The 9,648-nt window shown below is 42.4% G+C and overlaps 13 non-coding genes and 1 pseudogene across 13 annotated transcripts; all 14 read right to left on the reverse strand.

Moving 5' to 3' along the window:
- Window positions 1–3,747: 3,747 nt before the first annotated feature.
- On the reverse strand, window positions 3,748–3,854 carry LOC123171773 (small nucleolar RNA snoR97). Its single transcript, XR_006485392.1, has one exon. It is a non-coding gene; the product is annotated as a small nucleolar RNA snoR97 (small nucleolar RNA).
- An 85-nt stretch (window positions 3,855–3,939) lies between these two features.
- Window positions 3,940–4,036, reverse strand: LOC123171674 (small nucleolar RNA Z223). The gene has a single exon (XR_006485351.1). It is a non-coding gene; the product is annotated as a small nucleolar RNA Z223 (small nucleolar RNA).
- A 66-nt stretch (window positions 4,037–4,102) lies between these two features.
- LOC123171784 (small nucleolar RNA U36a) lies at window positions 4,103–4,187 on the reverse strand. The gene has a single exon (XR_006485401.1). It is a non-coding gene; the product is annotated as a small nucleolar RNA U36a (small nucleolar RNA).
- A 54-nt stretch (window positions 4,188–4,241) lies between these two features.
- LOC123171793 (uncharacterized) lies at window positions 4,242–4,369 on the reverse strand (annotated as a pseudogene).
- A 48-nt stretch (window positions 4,370–4,417) lies between these two features.
- LOC123171779 (small nucleolar RNA snoR111) lies at window positions 4,418–4,536 on the reverse strand. Its single transcript, XR_006485396.1, has one exon. It is a non-coding gene; the product is annotated as a small nucleolar RNA snoR111 (small nucleolar RNA).
- Window positions 4,537–5,854: 1,318 nt separating this feature from the next.
- LOC123171772 (small nucleolar RNA snoR97) lies at window positions 5,855–5,960 on the reverse strand. Its single transcript, XR_006485391.1, has one exon. It is a non-coding gene; the product is annotated as a small nucleolar RNA snoR97 (small nucleolar RNA).
- A 94-nt stretch (window positions 5,961–6,054) lies between these two features.
- LOC123171677 (small nucleolar RNA Z223) lies at window positions 6,055–6,151 on the reverse strand. The gene has a single exon (XR_006485353.1). It is a non-coding gene; the product is annotated as a small nucleolar RNA Z223 (small nucleolar RNA).
- A 59-nt stretch (window positions 6,152–6,210) lies between these two features.
- LOC123171787 (small nucleolar RNA U36a) lies at window positions 6,211–6,294 on the reverse strand. The gene has a single exon (XR_006485404.1). It is a non-coding gene; the product is annotated as a small nucleolar RNA U36a (small nucleolar RNA).
- A 51-nt stretch (window positions 6,295–6,345) lies between these two features.
- Window positions 6,346–6,501, reverse strand: LOC123171792 (small nucleolar RNA snoR134). The gene has a single exon (XR_006485408.1). It is a non-coding gene; the product is annotated as a small nucleolar RNA snoR134 (small nucleolar RNA).
- A 1,407-nt stretch (window positions 6,502–7,908) lies between these two features.
- Window positions 7,909–8,014, reverse strand: LOC123171771 (small nucleolar RNA snoR97). The gene has a single exon (XR_006485390.1). It is a non-coding gene; the product is annotated as a small nucleolar RNA snoR97 (small nucleolar RNA).
- Window positions 8,015–8,221: 207 nt separating this feature from the next.
- LOC123171676 (small nucleolar RNA Z223) lies at window positions 8,222–8,318 on the reverse strand. The gene has a single exon (XR_006485352.1). It is a non-coding gene; the product is annotated as a small nucleolar RNA Z223 (small nucleolar RNA).
- A 64-nt stretch (window positions 8,319–8,382) lies between these two features.
- On the reverse strand, window positions 8,383–8,467 carry LOC123171785 (small nucleolar RNA U36a). Its single transcript, XR_006485402.1, has one exon. It is a non-coding gene; the product is annotated as a small nucleolar RNA U36a (small nucleolar RNA).
- A 54-nt stretch (window positions 8,468–8,521) lies between these two features.
- On the reverse strand, window positions 8,522–8,677 carry LOC123171791 (small nucleolar RNA snoR134). The gene has a single exon (XR_006485407.1). It is a non-coding gene; the product is annotated as a small nucleolar RNA snoR134 (small nucleolar RNA).
- Window positions 8,678–8,762: 85 nt separating this feature from the next.
- LOC123171778 (small nucleolar RNA snoR111) lies at window positions 8,763–8,882 on the reverse strand. The gene has a single exon (XR_006485395.1). It is a non-coding gene; the product is annotated as a small nucleolar RNA snoR111 (small nucleolar RNA).
- Between the last annotated feature and the right edge of the window lie 766 nt (window positions 8,883–9,648).

Below are 9,648 nucleotides of genomic sequence, written 5' to 3' on the forward strand. Positions count from 1 at the left end.
CTAACCATGATAGTCTTTAATTTACTACTCGTAAATTAATTATCTCTGGTTTGCCCCAAGTAATTGATGGCTAAGTAATTTGAGGCGCTTGCCCTCAATGGCCACAACTTACTTAAGCGGGTCATGGACATCAAGATCAGTCTTGCCTCCCATGGGATAGCGCGTGTAATCCAAGCCACACCACCGGGACGCAAAGAACCTCAAGGGTAAAGGTTTGAAACTCACTTCAAACCTTAAACCTCCGCTCGGGAGGGGCCGCTGCTATCGCGCGCCGCCTTTGGAGGCCGGTCAGGGCTGCGCCAGGGGACGCCGAGGAGGGCGTGCTGGCCTGAGCGCCTACGCGCGCAGGCCGAGAGCCGCATCGTGTGCTCCAGAGGGAGGCCGCATAAAGGTTGCTGCCGCCGGGCAGGCAAGGGAGCCTCTCCACGCAGGGGCGTGCCAGAGGGCGTTACCGTTGGTCGACCGCCTGGGCCGGGCAACCAGCCATGCCGTGCGTGGCCATGGTTGTTGGCTGCCGAGAGCCCGGGAGCCAGCGAGTACGACGCGTGGCTCCGTAGCGCAGGCGCGGGCGCCGTGCGTGTGAGGGGGCCTCGCCGGGGGCATCGACCGGGCGAGGTCGAGGACCGCCGGGCACTCCGTCATCGCTTCCCTCTTGGCCAAATCGCTCTCGGCAAAGAGTGTGCTGATAACGTGTTGGGAGTCGATTTCTAGAGCGGGAGACAAAATGAATCGAACCGTTGATCTTTTTCATTAATGATTAGGCTAATACTTGTTGTTTTCTAGATTTTTGATCGATTGTTTGGTGGCATGGCCAAGCGGTATACAATCTGAGAACACGTCCGTTTCCGAACAGCGCATCGAGGGATGCGGTTATTGCGGAGGGAGGAAAGGGGAGATTTGCTAACAATCCACGCATAGTGTCGCGGCCTGCAACACTGAACGGCGGTGTGGATGGATCTAGCACAGCATTGGGGCTTTGCTTCATCACAGAGGACCGAAATCCATCCGACAAGCCCGGGTTAGCATCGTGCAGAAACCAAACAGATGATCCAACAGATTATGAACCGGCTTCAGGAGACAACCTATCCGAAATCAAGTCACGCACCTAATAGTTCTAGGTCAACAATTTAACTATCTAAAAATATACAGTTTTGCTAAAGCACATCCAGATCTGCCATAAGTATTGCACATCTAAGTCATATGTCATTGATCTTACATTGAGATTCGTGTGAATATTTTCATTTTTTTTCTTTTTTTCTTTATGCTTGATTCACTCATTTAGATGTACAATAACTAGAGCATATCTAGATGTGCCCTAGACATACCCAAAAATAGAGTTAAATACACTAGAGGTGCCTCAACTTGTTCGGCGTGGTCAGTTTGGTGCCTATAGTTGTAAAATACATGAAACTGGTGCTTGAACTTATCTGGTTGTGCAAATACGGCACCTCCTTCCGTATCCGGACGTATGTTATGCCCGCATGGCGTGACAGTTTGGCATTGACCCACAGTACAAATATATTGCATGATTTAGAATCGATGCTGAGATCTCATGGTTGCAGATTGCACTGTACGCACAGGCTATCCACCACGCCAAAATATGCACAGTGCACTTTCATCGGGTCGAATTATATATACGGTGTTGCTGTGCAAAAGGCAACTTTGGAGCACGGGCGTATTGCGCCTGTTTCTCTTAAGTTCAGAGAAATGGATTTTTACAACTCAAAAAAATTCCAAAATCTTTTATACATGCACACGTAGAAGTGTAATATATTGTGCAAATTTTCATCAAAATTCGCGTTTGTATGTGAGAGATAAAAAAAAAGATACATGCAAAAATTAGCTTGTTATTTGGCTGGAAGTTTGTCTTTATTGCTGGGTATAATATAACATAATTTCGTACGGATTTGACCGTCAAACACATGCATACGTTTTTGGTGTGAAAAAAAACATGCTCAGTGGCCACCGTGCTCCGAAAATCTGCTTTGGCTGCTATGTACCTCTTCAAGCGATTCTTTTATATATGGTGCTTGTTTGGGCCCACACAAGTTTTATTTTTATTTTTTTCAAGTTTGTGTATATTTTTTTGTCTTTGATATTTTTTTACCTTTTGAAAGAAGAAATGCAAGAAAAAGTTGCAACTGCCACAAACTTAAAATAAAGTGCTAGTGCATTTCATGTACTTGGAAAATGTTTCACATGTATTCAAAAGGTATAACGTGTTTTTGAAATTCGTTAGGTTCAACATGTTTTAGAATATGTTCATCAAGTATTAAAAAATTGCTGTGTAAAATTCTCCTTACAACTCTGCAAACACGGTTGACATGTTTTGATACATTTCTAGAATTTAATATTATTACACAATAATTTTCATATATGTTGAATAATTTCAAAAAATACAATGTTGCCAATTTTTTAATAATTTTGTATTTCATAAATATAATGAAGATACACAATAATTATGTATGCTTTTGGTCTGGAATGAAGATATATGAATTTACATAATAATGTTAAATATTTGTAGAAAATTTTAAATCCACATAAATTTTTGAAATAGTTAATTTTACCTCTTCAAAGTACACAATGAAAAAAAAAGAAAAAATACACAGCAACTGCATATCAATAATTATTGTATTTTTATATTGGAAAAATTGTGTGTCATAAAACTAAACAGGAACTTGGAAGAAAATAAAAAATAAAACCAATTGATTACACCGTTTGGTAACCTGGAGGTGCAGGTTAGAAACACCGCGATGCAGAAATTTTTTCATGTTATTTCTCTCTGGCATACACTGTATTTGAGGGCTTTCCTACATGATTAAATAAAACAAAAGCGATGTTTCTGCAAAATAATTCCTCCCCGCACATATCCACTTACATGTGGGCCACTGCCATGGTAGCACTTCACGTGGGCAGGGTGTATGTTTGAATACGGAAGGAGGCACCGTATTTGCACGACTGGACAAGTTCAGGCACTAGTTTTATGTATGTTGTAACTTTAGGCACCAAACTGACCGCGCATGACAAGTTTAGGCACCTCCGGTGCATTTAACTCCCAAAAATATATTATGTGACAAAAAATATATAAAAACCACATCCATGTAGAAATCTAGTGATATATACTTGACATATAAAGGAGATGGATTTGGTGAACATGGGGAGCATGCACACCCATTATGAATAGTAAATTCAAAAAAATGCTAGAAAAAATAAAATAAAAACTGAATTTATTTTTGTAATATGCAATGTCGACCATAGAGTGTAGGGGGCTGTTCAAATAAAGACCAGCAGAAAACATAAAGTTCATCATGTAGGGCTGTTCAAATAAAGACCAGCAGAAAACAGACAGGCACTGCTACCATAAGTGCCCCAGAAAAAATTACGTCAAACACCTGACTTACAGAATGCACATCTGAAGAAAGCAAGTGATCCAGTAGAAATATCATGCTTATTACTAAACCATTCAAACATAAAATTTGTATTAGAACTATGACTTGTAAATTTATTATGCGGTGTTCGCATGAGTGAAATGTTGTACCATTATTACAATTAGCTGATAATTGGACTGTTTAGCAACCAGCTATTTTAACAATTCACAGCAGATTGAATTCGTGGCATTTGTTACTGAATTCCAGGTTTTCATTCAAGTTCAGAATTGGGTCCAGGCAACCTCTTTCAGAACAATGTTTGCCAGGGTGCATTCCAGCTTGAGTAGATATTGTCGCAATGATGCAGCGGAAATTTGTATAATCTGGTGTCGTTATTTAACTGCCATCTAGTAGAAACAAAGAGATGAAGCTGATGACAACACACACTATCCCAAGATTTTCAGCCTCTTAAACAAATCAAAAAAAACTTGCGAGACAAACAATCAGAAGGAAGAACAGTCTTTCATGAAAACGAATTTTCAGAATAAGTAAGAAACTAAAACAGATGATATCATGGCTCAGATCGGTATACAACAGGTTTTTCAATCATGAATTTTCAGAAGCAGAACTGGCATGTTTGCTTAAAGTGTTTATCATCACCGCCATGTACAAACAACACATTAATAACATAAATAAAGCAAGATCAGAAACAAAAATGGATTTGGCATTTGCAGTGGCTCATATTAAGAAATTCAACCATGTTTTCCCTTGTACTTCACGAGTTAATCAGAAGCGCGGGTAAGATTCTAATCACTGCCACCAAACAACAATCCAAGATCCGAAGCAAAAACAGAGGAAAAAAATATGTGATGCGAATGCATCCGTTACTCTGACACAGGCTGCTCATACTGAACAGCGGTGTGGATCTAGCAGCATTGGGGCTTTCCTTCATCACAGCGGACCAAGGTCCGTCCGACAAGCCCGGGGTTAGCATCATACAGAACAAGAAAATTACTCATCGCCAAGAGAATAACAAGCAAAAAAAAAAAGTGTACGCAAGCAACAATCATATTGCCTACGGGAAGCCATGGCAATTGAAACGATTTCTTGACACGTCGATCTATCCCCTCCTCACAAAGATGGCGGCATGGGGGGCGCCAACTACGAATTTGTAACGTCACAGAATCAGACAACTAAACTATGATCATGGCTCAAATCAGAAGCAGAACTGGCAGGATTTTTTTTAACATAGCAGAACTGGCATGTTTGCTTGAAGTGTCTATCATCACCGACATGTACAAAGAAACAAGAAAGATCAGAAAGAAAAAGGGATTCAGTATTTGTAGCGCATTTTCCCCGTAATTTGGTTGTGACAACGATGCATTTTTTGGTGCCTGTAGTGTTCTTAGCAGAATACATGTTCTACTGCGTGGAGGTAGTTATGTTCTTTCCAGCCTGATCAGCATCTTACTGTAGTTTATCCTGCCTGTAGCTTTCATTCGAGTGTGTAGATACAGGTTTAATTATTGTTCTATTTCCGCTGCTAGGTAGCTTTCATTTGACTGCATACATGTTCAGGTCTTGATACAAATTCAGTTTGTTACCAATTTTACATGCTAGTGTAGAAACAGATCCATGAATTATCTGGAAATAGGTAGCTGGTAGGAAACGTGGGAGTTTATTTCGTTGCGTAGTGCAGGTCATTAAAATAGAGAATAATTATCATTCTGATTGATGACCCTACTTTTCACAAGATCATGGTTTGAACTTTGCAAATGCAAATTTAAGTAAAGATTATAGTTTAAAAAAATACTTGGAAAATTAATAAGGCTCCGACATACATAGAAGGAATTAGCAGCATTAGCTCTTAGCGGGAAATGCAAATGTTTCAACAAACAAGCCATAAATTTATTTAATTTCCCAATATCAAATCAATGAAATGAAATAACAAATGCCCTATCAGAGTAACTATGACAAAAAATATAGCTCCATCTGGACATAAATCCATAGCTAAAACATTAATTTCATCATGTAGGGCTGAGGGAATAAAGACCAGCTGAAATTACATAAACTCCTATCATGGAAGGCAAACAACTTATTCCAGAAAGAATTTACAGTAACTCCCTGAGTTCAAGAAATTAACGTGATAAGATTACCCAATAGAAATCTCTTGGTTATAAAACTATGCCATAAAGATGTTCCAAGCGTCATTCACTAAGTTCATTAGCTACTAATTCATGCTACTAGCGTCCAGCAAATTCAATTCCTTTTCACAATTCATATCCAATTCAATTCGTGCCATTTGTTTCTGAATCAGGTTTCAAGTTCACAATATGGTCTACATAACTAGTTTCAGAACGACATTCCAGCTTGTTTCTGAATCAGGTTTCAGGTTCACAATATGGTCTCGTAACTTGTTTCAGAACGATATTCCAGCTTGTTCCTCCAGAGAAGGAATTGTTGCAAGGATGCAGTGAAGATTTGTGAAATTTCGTGCCGTTATTTAACTCCCATCTCGTAGGATCAAGAGACGAAGCTGATGACAACACACGCTCTACCGAGATTTTCAGCCTCTTCCACAAATCAGAGGAACTTGCGAGAGGATAGTTAACCTCGGCAACAATCAAATTTAAAGCAAGTGACAAAACAGAGACCAATAACCAAAAGAAGGAATAAAGATGATTGATCATGGCTCAGATCGGTATATAACAGGTTTTTCAGTCATGAATTTTCAGAAGCAGAACTGGCATGTTTGCTTGAAGTGTTTATCATCACCACCATGTATAATCAACATAATAACATAAACCAAGATCAGAAAGGAAAAGGGACCTGGTATTTGCAGTGGCTCATATTAAGAAATTCAACCATGTTTTCCCTTGTACTTCACGAGTTATCAGAAGCGCGGGTAAGATTCTAATCACCGCCACCAAACAACCCAAGATCCGAAACAAAATACAGAGAAAAAAAGATGTGATGCGAATGTATCCGTTACTCTGACAGAGTCTGCTTATCCACACGTAGTGTCGCGGCCTGCAACACTGAACGGGGGTGTGGATCTAGCACAGCATTGGGGCTTTCCTTCATCACAGCGGACCGAGGTCCGTCCGACAAGCCCAGGGTTAGCATCATGCAGAACAAGAAAATTACTCATCATCGACAAGACTAGAACGAGCAAAACATAGGGAGAGAGAAAAAAGCAACAATCATAGTGCCTACGGGAAGCCATGGCAATTGAAACGATTTCTTGAAGAAGAAAATCACGGAGGAAATCGTGTTGGTGGGACGCGGTGCTGCGGTGGGGTGGTATTGTCTCGTTCTTTCGATGGTGTTGGTGGGACGCGGTGATGCAGCGGCGACAAAGTGCTGCAGCGGCGAAGTGAATCCACATGGACGGTGTATCCCATTTTCGATGGTCTGGGATGTAGGTGTGCGACGTTTTGAACGAAAATCCTGCCTGCCTTCGGCCGATGCCAGCGGTGACGGCTTGTGGGTGTCGTGCTCCGTCTTGGAAGCATCACTATGGTGTGTCAGCACGCCACCTCTCACTTGATTGGATGTCCCCGGGCGAAAGCCTAAGTCTCGATCCGGATATTGCTTGGGAGATATGGCTTGGGGGTGTATTTCTTAGGTGCTCTCCTATGTCGTCGGGTAAGCCTGTCTACGTGCACCTCCCAACCCCCAAAGCGTGCTCGTCTCCCATACCTCTCCTTAGAGAGTTGGTTAGGTATTTTTCTCCACCATGAAACCCTATATTTTTATTTTTAGGCGAAAATTTTGCCGTCGATTTGTGAAGGGTGTCGTCAGGGGAGGCTACCATCGGGGGAGAGAAAAGGGGAGGACAGAGATGAGACAAGACTAGTGAAGGTTTCGTCAGGAATCTCAACAAACCTAAATGGAGGATTACACCTAACTGCAACGAATTACCCCAATATATGATGTTTTGTGCAACAAACCTGTAAAATAGGTGTTTTGTGCAACACTAGTATTTGCCCTATCAGAGTAACTATGACAAATATAGCTCCATCTGGACATACATCCATAGCTAAAACATAAAGTTCATCATGTAGGGCAGCAGAAAATACAGACAATGCTACCATATACAACTGTCCAAGAAAAAATTACGTCAAACACCTGACTTACAGAATGCACATCTGAAGAAAGCAAGTGACTTATTACTGAACCATTCAAACAGAAAAATTTGCATTTCAATGGTTTTAAGTTGTCCGAAAATACTTGTCATAGAAATAGATGTATCTAGACATATTTGTTATATGCAGAGCTCGCTTCAGTGAAGTGTCTGTACCGTTATTACAATTTGCTGATAATTGGGCTGTTTAGCAACCAGCTATTTTAACAATTCACAGCAGATTCAATTCGTGGCGTTTGGTACTGAACTGCAGATTTTTCATTCAAGTCCAGGTAACCTCTTTCAGAACGGAACTACACCTTGTTACTCCAGAGTAGAAATTGTTTGCCGGGATGCAGGGGGGTCATTCCAGCTTGAGTAGATATTGTAGCGTGGATGCACCACAAATTTGTGAAATCTCGTGTCGTTATTTAACTCCCATCTCGTAGGAACAAGAGACGAAGCTGATGACAACACACGCTCTCCCGAGATTTTCAGCCTCTTCCACAAATCAGAAAACTTGCAAGAGGATAGTTAAACTCGGCAACAATCAACCCAGTGATAAAACAGAGACAAACAATCAAAATAAAGAGCCTCCGTCAAAGTCAAGCCTCCAGGAAGGTTCATCCTGCGAACAGGATCCGGTGTCCAAATGGTGGGCTACAAATCAAGGATCCTCAAACGAATTGGCAATATTACAGAACAAGAAACTAATCTGGATGGTAGACCATGGCTCAGATCGGTATACAACAGGTTTTTCAGTCAAGAAATTTCAGAAGCAGAACTGGCATGTTTGCTTAAAGTGTTTATCATCACCGCCATGTACAATCAATATAGTAACATAAACAAACCAACAACAGTAACAAAAGAAGGATTTGGTATTTGCAGTGGCTCATATTAAGAAATTCAACCATGTTTTCCCTTGTACTTCACGAGTTAATCAGAAGCGCGGGTAAGATTCTAATCACTGCCACAAAACCACAACCCAAGATCCGAAACAAGACCAGAGGAATAAAAGATGTGATGCGAATGTATCCGTTACTCTGACACAGGCTGCTCATCCACGCGTAGTGTCGCGGCCTGCAACACTGAACGGCGGTGTGGATCTAGCACAGCATTGGGGCTTTCCTTCATCACAGCGGACCGAGGTCCGTCCGACAAGCCCGGGGTTAGCATCGTGCAGAAACCAAACAGAGGAACTTAATTACCAAGAGATAGCAAAGAAGCAAAACAAAGAAAAGATCTACCAGAAGGTAGAGCGAACAAAAGTGTACGCAAGCAACAATCATATTGCCTACTGCACGACATGGCAATTGAAACGATTTCTTGACGCGTCGATCTATCCCCTCCTCGCGAAGATGGCGGCATGGGGGCCGCCAACTTATCAAGAATCGAGAGAGGAAAACGCAAATAAGCAGGATCGAATGAGGAAAAAGAACGAAGGAAATCGCGGAGGGGAAGAGAGGGGGCGAGAGCGAGAGGTAGGTGATGAAGATACAGCGGGGCGGGGGCGGCGGCTGGGAACCCTAGGAGGGTGGTGGGTTTGGAGGACCGCTTCGGAGTTTATTTATAGCCTCCCTGGCGGCGAGTGGAATGAGAGGCCGTGGCGCGGCGTGGGGAAGGAGAAAACCTAGGAGGAGGAGGCTTTGCGGGCCTCTTTGGATTGCTGACCGTTTGTTCAGGAGATGGGCTGGAGTGGTAAAATAAGGCCCTGTGTAAGCCATGAGCGTGGGCCTGGAATATCTTTTGTGTACGGTGCAATTTTGGGCTAAAAAGGATTATTGTGTATGCGCAAAGGCCCGCGAGCCGCCACGAGAGTTTCCTCCCGCCGCCATACTCTCGCGGCTCCCATCCACCAATGACCTTGGTCATCGATGGTGAGGGCAGGGGTCACCGGTTCCATGCGTGTGGATTGTGTAGTTTTAGGTTTTAGGCCCTAGTAGCTTAGGCTTTGGGGATGTTTATCATCTTTGCTTCGGCGGTTGTGTCAGCGACGCTGACTAAAGAATCTTCTGATCCTTCACCGAGGAGGCGATCGGCCCTATGGTTGGAGGTGGATATGGAAACCGGACTGTTCAAGTAAGGATGGCGTGACAGCGGCGGAATCCTCGTACTGGATTTGTGACCTCAGGATCCGCTGTTGCGACTAAATTT

Source organism: Triticum aestivum, chromosome 7D (assembly GCF_018294505.1).
Source record: "Triticum aestivum cultivar Chinese Spring chromosome 7D, IWGSC CS RefSeq v2.1, whole genome shotgun sequence".
Taxonomy (NCBI): domain Eukaryota; kingdom Viridiplantae; phylum Streptophyta; class Magnoliopsida; order Poales; family Poaceae; genus Triticum; species Triticum aestivum.